Consider the following 12606-nt stretch of genomic DNA (forward strand, 5'->3'; position numbering starts at 1 on the left):
AACAATAATTGCTTTGTAATTGCTTTGGGTGCTAGCAGGTTGCTGCGATTAATAGTTGTTTGCATGGAAGACTCTAACAGGTCTGCAAATACTCTCAAACTGCTCGACAAGCAGTAGTCAAACTGTTGAACTGTTAAAAGCAATAGAATCCACAGTGCCATTTAAAGATATTTTAAATAGCACAGGTTACCAATTAGACAACATATCAGCAGCATATAGTATATGCATGCTTGTGTTTCTGCTTCCTAAGCTTTGTCCATCTTTTTGATGTACAGGTCATTCTGACACTGTGATGCCTTCTGGTAGTGCAGTCCCCTCAGTTCTGACTTACTTCCCTCTCTTTGTTACCATCTGACTTTTTATTAGTGTGTATGTGTGTCTTATAAGTTACTTTGTGATTAAATTGGCGTGTTACACCCAACACTGTCAGTAACTCATCACATGGGCAACCTATGTTAATTTGATGTTTTGGAATGAAAAGAAAAATGTAGCATTTCTTTCTAATTAGATTGACCTGATTTCTATTAATTTGACATAGACTGGTCTAGTGAGACAAACCCTCAAACTGTACACTTAACAATTTAATTTCAGTCACAACACTCCTTCTCTGTCTCATTCTTTTCTTTTTTTTAAAATGTGCATCTAAGACAGAGCCCATGGTAGTAGTGAAACTAGGTCCTGGGCTTCAAATAGCAGCCCATTGTATCCCAGGGGTCCACAGCTGAGGAAAGGCCAAGAGGAGCAGACAGACACACACACACACACACACACACACACACACACACACACACACACACACACACACACACACACACACACACACACACACACACACACACACACACAGGCAGACAGCAGGAGTGAGAGATAGAGGGCGAATTGTTTGATGAAAATTAATATTTGTCATTTGGTGCCGCACACAATACCCTGCGGACTCATACAGTACAGCGGCTATTGTTTGAATCCATTTCTTTTGAAGATATCACAATGTACCTGTGTTTTCAGCACAGTTTGGAGGATGTGGGAATGTGCAGTTCTTGTATGTTCGCTTTGATGTACTTCGGAACTGCTGGCTGTTTCCAACTTTGTTCCAGTCCGTTACTGGAACCTCATTGTTCATCAGGCTGGGAGGTGTCATGTGTGATAACTTTTGTGTGTTTTTGAGAGACAGAGTGATTTAATACCCCTGACAATAACTAAAATTGTGATTTGTTGATATCTATTTGTTATTTACTTCATATTTAAGTCTGTTTTTATTTATACAATGTTCCAAGATCTTTTTGAGGCATGGTTTAAAAGAACTAGTAAAGTAAAGTTTAAAAAAAAAAAAATCCTAAGAAATTTGAAGGTACATAACAGCTTTTAAACATTGTTGCCCAGTCTGTATCTTAAGTGCATGACTGATAAAAGCTGTACCAAAGCTCACGATATAATTTTAAAGAAAACAAAATGAAAAAAGTACAAACGTTCTCGTTTTATGCATTCGTTTTTCCAACTGTAAAAATCAAATATTATCCCTGTCTTTTTCCCGGCTTTTTAAAGCCGGTGTCTTACTCACAAACAGATGCTTGCAGAGGACCATGGGGTTACATTTAAATCCATTATTACTGTTAAGTGTTATTTTAGTTTATGTAAGGTTAATGTTGTCTTCTTCTTCTCTCAGCTCTTTCTTTTATGAGTCCCCACGGGGGATCATCTGTTTCCCTTTCACCGTATCCCTGTCACACCAACCCTCTGCATGTCGTCCTTGACTACATCCGTGCCCTCTCTCCTCCTCATTTGTCTTTGGTCAACAACAGCAGTTTCCACTGGTTTGACAGTTCATTATAATCACATTTCTGCTGCCTTAACCCAACAAATGTGTTAAACCAAAAATAAAAGTGCCATTGCCAGTGAAAAACTAAGTAAAAACAAAGAACAAAACAGTTCAAATGGCCCAAAAACTTGAGAATTACTCAAGTTCATCAGTTCAAGTTATTTTTTCTTTGCTCGCTCCTTCTTTAAAAGATTCATGAACTCATTGCATCTCATACTGTTGTGGCCAGTGCAGAACTGTGGGTATGCTCTGTAATGCTAGTGTGACCTGGCATGGTGAAAAGTTCTTAAGCAAACAAGAGACTATGTTTTATTGTGGTTAAGTTTTACATATGTAAATAAATGCAGTTCTTAATTGGGTTCTCTGGAGAATGGGCTGCCACTAGCAGTTGGCAACTGTGTGTATTATGCATGTATAACACAACTGGCAAACACTGTCTTGAATATTCACTTTTCTAGTATTTAAGTGAGTGCTGCTCTACTGGAATGCCTCCAACATACTTGTCCCATAAAACTTTGGTTTGACACCGCATAATACAGGACCTCTGGACTGTCAGTATAAATCTAGCCATTGTGCATCAATACTACAGAACAAGTTTCCTGTTGTGAAGGATCAGTGTAAAAATGTGTATTTGTTAGCAGCAATGAAGATAGCAGAAAACAATAAAACTGGCAGCTGCCAGTGCAGAAGATGGTCAATCCAAGAAAAAGAGCAGTGAGGGTTAAGTCACAGATTTGTAATACATTTGCTGCTAATGGAACAGATGTCTTGTCTGGCCAGTTGTAGTTTTGCTAACATTATAACAATTTTTCATCCCTCGTGTGCTCTCTGACGTATTAGTGTAGCTCATCATCCCATAATACCAACCTACCTCAGTGTCTCCTTGGAGCAGCATGGCAGCATTTTAACACTGGTTACCGTGGAGACCACAGCGGTGCCACTGGCAGAAGCAGCCTCTTGCTCATTCCGGATGACATTCAGAAAAGCCCCTCTAGTGTTTGTATGCACACACACTCTCTTACATGAGCATGCAGCCACACAACAGCACCCCCGTGTGCTATACAATAATGTTTCCTTGAATATACACAGTCAGAGACATATGCTCTTAGAAAAGATCAATGGAATATGGATGACACACACAAACATACAACAATCAGTCAACTCTCATCTGTTGTAACAGCTCTGAGTATGTGACTACAGCTTTCTAATACGCCAGAACTATAGTGGCTAACAGATTGATGTAACAGCCATGTGTGTGTGTGTGTGCATGTGGATTTTTGTATCCAAGTAGATCTTAAGTACTTGGTTATCAAGTGGATATAAAACTAGCAGATGTAAAGGTTTCCTGGATGTTCTTCTTTTTTTCCTAAAACTACCTGTACTTTTCAGTTTACTTTGTAACACCATCTTGCAGTGGTTTACACATTTTCCTAACATGCGAAAGCACACCCAAATGCCTTTGGGATTATGTTGGGAGGGGCATCTGTTGTGAAAATTGTCAAGATCAAATATGCAGAGCTATCTGCTGTGGTCACCCCTTTTGAATAAGGGAACAGCTCAGTCTTTACTTTGTTTGTACTCAACATCCACTAAATATACCTATATGAGGACTCATATAGGTATATTTTAAGTTTGATTTTCATTTTGCTTTATTGGTTAATCCAAATAACCTTAATTTATCATGGTTTATAGGATGCGTTGAAGAAATTCACATTTTTAGGCTGGCAAATACCAACATTTGGTCAAAGTTGCTAGCCTTTGTTGAGAAAATTTGGCACTCTTGCTGCCACAGTTGCAACAATAGTGAGATTTCATATGAGAGTCCTCCAGTGGGACCTCTTGGTGATGCTTGGATACAATAGGTACTCTACATCGTAATCTTTCAGCTTGGCAAGTTAAAACTGGGGCTGTTGAAAACTAGCACTATGCTTGATATACATAGCGATTACATGTGTGTGTGAATGTGTGTGTGAATGGGTGAATGACTGAATGTAGTGTAAAGCGCTTTGGGGTCCTTAGGGACTGAGTAAAGCGCTATACAAATGCAGGCCATTTACCATTTTACTTTTCATGCCAAAACAATAGCTAAAGAGCAAGTGATGATGATGATGATGATGATAGCATTAATAGTAATAATAATAGTAATAATAGTAATAATAATATAATTTAAAAATAAAATAAAATGAAAAAGCAAAAATAGTCCAGTACAATATTGCCAGGGGTGGCACAGCAAGGCCAAAGAACATAGTGTGCATATCACCAATCAGTATCTCAATACTAGCAGCTAATTCATGAATTTGTTTTCTAGTAATAAAACACAGTTTTTGCATGACAAAAATCTAATTTCCATTGCAATATTCATTGTGTCATATGTCATCTAGTTGTCATTTCAATGTTAGATCCAGTTTGTCATTTAAAAAGATGACAAGTGTGGGCTGTTTATAAGAAGGCGTTGGAGGAGTGTGACAGCACTGTCAACATCTCTGTTATGTTTGCACATATCCAATTTGATGCAAATTCTTCGTTTTTATGTTGCTTGATGTTGTGTTCAATGGTTCTTTTTGTTACTTCACAATTTGGATCATGGAGTCATGTTTTTCACTGCTTAACCGAGAAAAAAACAGGTAAGTGGAGATAAATCCTTTGCTTGAAAGACCAAACCAGCCCAAGACAGCAGGTAGATACTGGACATGAGATTACGTTTTCAGCCAACTGAACAGGTGACTGCAAGATAGAGGAAAAGCAATGTTAGTAGAAGGAACACGCAAGAGAATTTCACAAGAAAAAAGGAGCCTGATTACCAGACAACATGCAATGACAATCTGTCAGGAAAATGGTTGTTTGAGCTGGTCCTTAAAGTGCCCACCTCCACTTGAGGGTCAGAGAGACTGAGATAGAAAGCAAAAAGAAAGAAAACCCTGACAGACCAGAACTATCACATTCATTTACATTAATGACATACTGTATTTGGCTGCCACTAACAAATCATTGTAATTGGTGTAAAAAGAAATTGTTAAGGTGTTTTAGTTAACCTTTTTCATGTTTTACAATGAACAAGGGCAACTGATGGTCATTTTAGATTTCATCCATGTTAGAATAATCACATCAACAGTTGTCACCTTCTTACAAAACTTCTTGCTGATGGTCTTGTATCTCATCCTTGTGAAGGTCTCCAGTCTTGTCCCTGATGTTCTTTGACATGTCTTTCGTCTTTCTCGTGGTGGTGTAGAGGTTAGAATGACAGAAATTGATTCTTTGGACAGATGTGCTTTATACAATGAGCTAAGATCAGCAGTATCTATGATAAGTTGGTTGGTTGGCTTGTTGGTTGGTTGTAATATAGGTACACAGAAATTTGACCACATTTACCCCATACTGAAGGCACTCTATTGGCCCCCAGTGTAGAGTTACCTTTAAAATTCTTCTATTAGTTCACAAAGCTCTCAGTGGTTTGGCCCCCTGGTATATTTCTGGCTTGCTCACACTCTACAGTCCAGTCAGACCTCTCAGGTCATCAAGTGCAGATTTTTCCCTCTTCCCAGAATCAGATCTTAGTCTGCTGAGGGTGCTGTCCGTTATTGTGGTCCTATTCTTTGGAACAAGCTATCTGATGACTTCACATCAATTACATCTCTCCGAACATTCAAGAACAAGCCTGTTGCTTTTTGTTTAATTTGGATGTTGATGTATTAATTTTAATGTTGTTTTGTTTATGATCTGATATTATAGTACATAATATTTAAAATATTAATTAGAAAGAAGAATATATTAATTTAGTAGCTTTATGATGGGGGTTTAGCAGTGCTGTAAAGTGTAGTGTATCCCTACAATCTGCTGTTGTTTTCTCTGTATTTTATTGTTAGTTAGCTATTACAGTTTGGCCGTTTGCTTTTGGCATTGCCAAAATTTTTGAGCACCATGTCACCAACATGATACCTCTGTTGTAACTGGACTTGCAACAACTCAGCAATATCCATCCAAACTGTTGGGAGGCTGCAGGATTTCAGTTCATAGTGCTGAAATCCTGTCATCAGGGTTCTGATAAAGTTCTGTCTGCAACAAATTACGAATCGTAATCTTTAACTGTAAGTGTTTATTGCATGTGTTTTTGTAAACCTAGGACTGGATCGGATTGCAGACACTGATGTCAGTTGCACTTTACACATAAGACTTGAATATTTTGGAGGAGTCCAGAGATGTGTTCTTTCCATAAGGAAAAGTGTTAAATGTCAGCTCATTTGTGGAGGTAATATTAGTAACTACATAGCAATCAGCTACTGTAATGGCCAGCCGTAAGTATTACAGTGGTCTTTCTTTAAAGCAAAAGGTAAGTGTAAGAAACTGAAAGGTCAGATTCTAATAAAAATAAAAGTTAATAGGAATGCTACCTTTTTATCTGGTCTGTCTACACTGAGCATAGACTTCAGACAAGGTAGCTTCATAATGCATATTTTAATTTGTGTCTCACTTCAGCTTGTGCTCAGTTTTGTTTGCTGACCAGTAAGTAGTGCTGTGGATGTAAAACCTATTTCTGTCTGTCTGTCTGTCAGACTAATATCTGCAGTAACATATTAGAAAGGGGGCCTAAGAAGCACAGCAAGCTGAGGCCTACCTGAGGCCTTAGAAACTGCCAAGCCAAGACTCACACCTTTGGCTAACCAAGAAGAAGAAGCTAACCAGAGAGATAGGAGCCAGGACAATAAACCAGCTGTTCTCCACTGAACCATCCGAGGTGTATTCTCAGTGGCAGGAGAATAATATGAGAACATCCCCACCAAGGTCGGAGATGGAGCAATAAGAGCAGGAGAAGGATGCAACACAGACTAGCAGACCGCAACCTCCCTGAACAAGAATCAAAGAAAGGGTCTCAAGCTTAATGAATTGGACAGCATCAGGCCCTGATATGTTTCACACCTACTGGCTACAGAAGCTAACTGAATTCCAAGAACATCTTTCAGCAAATGAACCAGATGCTAATGGATGACATGCATTGAGCATAGTTAACTAAAGGCTGGACAGTCCAGATCCCCAAGAATCCAAAGAAGGGACCTGTCCTACCTAACGACCAGATAATAACCTGCCTCAACACCTCATGGAAGCTCCTGTCAGGCATCATATCAGGGAAGATGAACAGGCATATGGTTTAGTATGGTTTGAGTAGGGCCCAGAAGGGAATTGGGAATGAATCCAGAAATGCCTAGAACTATACAAGATCAACAGGGACCCTAAGAGCCTTCATTAAGAATTTGATGGGAATGTGGCAAAAAACACTAGAGGCCAACTTCAACCCTCAAGATTTACAAAGGTGATGCTCTGTCCCCACTGTTGTTCTGCATAGGCCTGAACCTCCTCAGTCAGATCATCAACAAGACTGGCTACGAATACCGATTTTGGAATGGTGTGTCGTCAGCCACTCTCTGTACATGGATGATATGAAGCTGTACGCCAGGGGTGAACGAGACATCGATTCAATGATACACACCTAGGATCTAAAGCAATGAGATTGGGATGTGTAGTTGGATGGTAACAAAGAGAGCGAAGGTAGTCAGAACTGAGGGGATTGCACTACCAGAAGGCAACATTGCAGACAGTGAGGACTGATAGGCAAGGAAAGGGAGGTCTGGGTGTCCTTGCTTAGGCTAGTGCCCCCAAAACCCGGCCCTGGATAAGCAGAAGAAAATGGATGGATGGATAGTTTTTCTTCAGTAACATTATTCAGTTTGTCACATTCTTAAATACCTATTAAATGTCTAGCGCTGAGAGTTTTTTCTACTATTTTGCATGTACTGGTCCTATTTGAACTTTGATTAAATTAATGTCTGGGATCTGTTTGCTGTTGGACCATTAGTCAAAACCATAGGCTACTATGCAGGCAGGTGCTGAAACCTGAGAGCAGGTGTGCAGCTTATGGAAAATAATTACTTTACATGCAATATTTTATTTATATTTTGTTTTGTGAGCTACAGTATATTTTTCTTTGTGTACAGGCTTTGAAAAGGTCACTTGTACGGATATTCATATTCATCGCTCTCTGTGGATTTAGCCAACTGAATTCAACAAAATAAGTAAATGTTTCACAATGCTTCATGGATGAGTTCCTACCGCTAGACAGTATAAATCTAGTATCAAAAGCATAGTCTGTTGTGTGGATCTAATCAGCAGCAACACTTTAAATATAATTATAAAAATTAATATAGTAATTTTAATTATATAAATCAGCAACACATCAACTTTTCCAGTTGAAAACTCTTAAAATACAGTGTTCCAGTTTTTCAAATTTCACTTGGCTAACAGGTCTTACCTTTAAAAATAATCTCTCATCTTAGTCCTGTGTCTGGTCTTTCTTACATCTTTGTCCATCTCTGTGCCACAGATTAGCTTTTTTTTTCATCTCCCTTGGAAACATAGAAAAACATTAGCATTAGCTACCAGATACATTGTGTGACAAACTGTGCAGAAATGCACAGTTTGCAATTACTCTGTTTATATGCCTGTCTCTTCTGTAGTGCTAGGTGTAGGTTTATTCATAATGTACGTGAATATATCAAAAGGATGACAAGAAAATTGGATGTGTTGAAGGTATAAGCATGGCTGAAGAGTGTCATAATTTTATCATTACAGAGCAAGTATCTCCATGCCATCCCTGGGAGCAACACTAGGCTGCAGCACATGAAACTATAACTAATTTGACAGTAATATGCATTAACCTGCCTATCAGATTTAATTGCTCATTAACGGAAGGTGCGGTAACACTGTTCCAGATCGTTCCGGCCCACTTTAACCCCTGGTTCTACCACTTGAGGTAGTTGATGTTTGGTTCTGAGGCTTTTTGCAGATCATTATCCTATTGTAGAAACCATTTTCCTTTCATCTTCAACTTTCAAGTTTCACATATGCTTCGCTGTTTCATTCCTGAGTTTGCTAGTATTTAATTGAATCTATTTTCCTCTGTATCGGTGAAATTTTGCCCTTCCGCTGGTTCCAGCACAAGCCCAAAGGAGGATCCAACCTCATGCTTAACGAGTGAGGCGTTCTTTTCAAAATATTCTGCAGCCATTTTATCTCTAAATATATATTTACTCATAGCATTCTTTGTTTGGCCATAGGAGCTGGCCCCAATATGCATAAAGTTCATTTTTATGGTAAGCATGAAGGAATATACATAAATATATATGTACACTACCAGTCAAAAGTTGGAGCACCCCTTCTCATTTAATTTTTTTGCTTTATTTTTACTACTTTCTACATTGTAGATACATACTGAAGACATCAAAAATATGAAGCAAGATATAAGGAATTATGTAGCAAAGAAAAAATTGATGAATAGCTCTAAATATGTTTTATATTTTAGATTCCTATAAGTAGCCATCCTTTGCTTTGTTCAAGGCACTGCAAACCCTTGGCCTTCTCTCTCTGAGCTTCATGATGTTGCTATGGTCGGCAAACAAAACTATAATTGCTATAACTTTGAATGCGTCCCCAAGGGCAGTCCCAAAAACCATCAAGCGCTACAATGAAACTGGCTCACATGAGGACCGCCCGAGGAAAGGAAGACCAAGAGTCACCTCTGCTGCTGAGGACAAATTTATCCATGTCACCAGCCTCAGAAATCCCAATTTAACAGCACCTGAGATTAGAGCCCAGATAAATACCACACAGAGCTCTACATCAACTGTTCAGAGGAGACTGTGTGAATCAGGCCTTTATGGTCATATAGCTGCTAAGAAAACACCACTAAGGAAAAGCAACAAGCAGAAGAGATTTGTTTGGGCCAAGAGACACAAGGAATGGAAATTAGACCAGTGGAAATCTGTACTTTGGTCTGATGAGTCCAAAGTTGAGATCTTTGGTTCCACCCACCGTGTCTTTTTGTGATGCAGAAAAGGTGAACGGATGGTCTCTACGTGCATGGTTCCCACAGTAAGCATGGAGGAGGAGGTGTGAGGGTGTGGGGGTGCTTTGCTGGTGACACTGTTGGAGATTTATTCAAAATTGAAGGCACACTGAACCAGCATGGCTACCACAGCATCCTGTAGTGACATGCCATCCCATCCGGTTTGCGTTTAGTTGGACCATCATTTATTTCTCAACAGGACAATGACCCCAAACACACCTCCAGGCTGGAGAGTGATGGAGTGCTGCACCAGATGGCCTGGCCTCCACAGTCACCTGACCTAAACCCAATGGAGATGGTTTGGGATCAGATGCAGAATGAATGAGGGCCAATAAATATATGAGCAGATTTTTATACCTTATTTTTACATTCACACTTCTGGTTAAATGGAATTTCTTAACAATATGAACTAAGGGACAAAAAATTAGAATATAAAACCTGTTGCTTTCACCAAAAACTATTGTCTTGTTTTGTTGCATCTGTTATTTTAAAAACAGTTGATGAGTGCAAGACAGCTGCTTAGCAGTCCTGTTGAGACTGTTTGAGTAATCAGAGAACTTATAAAACTTCAAAATTTGCCTTAATGATTGTGAAAAGCCATAACTCTGTCAACCTCATTAGGGTCAAAGACTAGTTTCAAACACTGAGAAACTTCCAAACTTTTGATACTTTTTTTAAACAGCTAAATTGTAAAAAACAAAAGTAATACACTAATCATTCATAAAATGTTGAAAAGAATCTTTCATTTTTAAGTTGGCTTTTAGAGTTCAGTTTATCTTCTTCCCACTAAACACAAATTCTACTAGGGGTATCCAAACTTTTTCTTGTGCATTTTTTTCCATGTAATCTAAATCTGGGTTAATCTGAAAGCTCCAGGCATGCGAAGGTTGTGAGCTGCACTGTGGAAGATTGCCTGCATTTAAGAGCTGGTTGTAATATTTTGTCATTTCACATTAAATGGTGTGCTCTGGGATCGAGGTTGCAGTCAAGTCAGATTAATGGCAGGCATGCTCAATAAGCAAGATGATCTCTCCACATTATATTTTCTCTTCAAATTTAACACAATCACTGCTGTTATTCTTGGACAGCTTTTGAATATTGAATTTCAAAGCAGAGCTGCTTCCCACTGGCTGAGCAGCTAGAATTAAATAAATGGTGTTTCAGCAGTCACATTCCTCTCTGCACTCTCTGATAACACTCCTAATTTAGCATCAAAGTGATTTATCTTTGGTGACCAATCAAACAACATATGTTTTAAATTTAAGTCCAACTTTTCTGTTGTAAGATTCATTTCACAGAACTAACTCAGACATTCCAGAGATGGGGATAAAAGAAAGACAAAAAGTAGGCAATATAACACAAACAGCTGGTCGAAAACCCTCTACTTTCTGCCACTTATCCAGGCCAGATATGTGGCAGAAATGCATAACCCTCCTGTAAAAACTCAACTTTTGATTCAAAGAAAGAGAGGTTCTAGTCCAAACTTCCTCTAGTTGTCAAGTTAATTTTTGTCTCATTATTTCATCATTGTCAAAAGCCAAAGGTGACCAAACCTAAGTTGTTGGAATGTAGATCACCTTGTAAATTTAACAATTTGTCCCTTGGTTCAACTAACTCTTTTACACAAAGGACCAGTACAAAGTCCACATATGTTGTTATTGTTCATGTGGTACCAATGCAGATTTTACTGTTTTGTTTTATGATGCATCTTTTATTGCATATTATTAATTATTTTTGTTGTTGTTTTGCCTGTCTGTCATTTGACTTTACTCCTTTGGACTTCACAAAGCTCCTCCCACTTTACCTTTGAACCTTTATCATTACCATAAGACAGAGGCTAGGTTTCCCATGATCTACGACTCTGGCTGGCAGTCAAAATAAACCCTTTGCAGCCACATCCGAGAATTGGGGCAGGGTATCAAAGACTTAAGAACTCGTTATAAAATTACACTGCATCTGGATTATTTGAGTGATTATGCATACACTGCAAAAATTTAAGCTTTTCTCATTTCCACAGTTTTGGTCCCTGTAGACCAAGAGCATTAGCAACCTCGTCAGTTAAGGCAGATTCTGACCAAGATCAATGCTGACCGAGCTGACTGGTTTTCTATTGGCTGCCCAGTCCGGTACTTGACCTACAGGGGGTGTAATTTTCATTGTTTGGGATGAATCAGCAAAGTGCATAATCAGTCACTAGCAATCTATACACAACCCTTGTTAGATTTCTTTTTGCCTACAAAACAAACAAGTTTATAGCTGTCAGACACAAAAACTGCAGGGCCTGAATTCATGAAGGAATTCATGGCTGTGACTGGAAATAACTGTGGGCTGGTTTTGCAGTTTTATCTTATATTTTTTTCAATTATTATTCTTTTTTATTTTGTTGTTAAAGACCATACATATAGACCATAGCTGGCATGATACACTATTATCATAATCTACTGTAATTTTTCTTTAAACATTTTAAGCTAATATAATTTCTGATCATTTTTTTTTTCCATTCTAATTGTTAAACAAATGCAAAATAGACATATTTTCTTCATGGCATCAGATTTTTTCCCCAGTAATAGTACAGAAAGTAATATGTTCTAATTTCTCTGTCATGAAAAGTGATGGATTTTCATAGAAATTTTCCATGGCAGTTTAATAGTGCCTATATAATAATACCAATACTGTCTGCCTGATGCAGTCTCGGTTCTTTCTTGCTATGCAGCACCAGAACAGATGCTCTATTGTAACTTTCTCCTATTGTCTGAATCTTTCTTTTTTTTTTCTGACTCTGTCTCTCTTTTCCACTCTGCCTCTCCTCCTCTATGTCCTGTTTCTCTACTTTTCTCTTGTAAGCCTTTAATGGTGATAAGCTGTTCCATGCTGAATGTGTCCCTGTGTCTCCACT

The 12606-nt window shown here is 38.5% G+C and overlaps 1 protein-coding gene and 1 long non-coding RNA gene across 2 annotated transcripts in view; one reads left to right on the plus strand and one right to left on the minus strand.

Annotated features, from left to right (window-relative positions):
* LOC120436365 (inactive N-acetylated-alpha-linked acidic dipeptidase-like protein 2) overlaps nucleotides 1-12606 on the plus strand; it is a 483232-nt gene that overhangs the window by 59103 nt on the left and 411523 nt on the right. The gene's annotated exons all lie outside the window — the stretch shown is intronic.
* Nucleotides 1-12606, minus strand: part of LOC120436367 — a 28721-nt gene that overhangs the window by 4377 nt on the left and 11738 nt on the right. Inside the window, exon 2 of the long non-coding RNA XR_005610358.1 lies at nucleotides 8118-8211. This is a non-coding gene — a long non-coding RNA (uncharacterized LOC120436367). The remainder of the gene's footprint in view (nucleotides 1-8117; nucleotides 8212-12606) is intronic.

The sequence above is a fragment of the Oreochromis aureus genome, linkage group 23 (assembly GCF_013358895.1).
Source record: "Oreochromis aureus strain Israel breed Guangdong linkage group 23, ZZ_aureus, whole genome shotgun sequence".
Taxonomy (NCBI): Eukaryota; Metazoa; Chordata; class Actinopteri; order Cichliformes; family Cichlidae; genus Oreochromis; species Oreochromis aureus.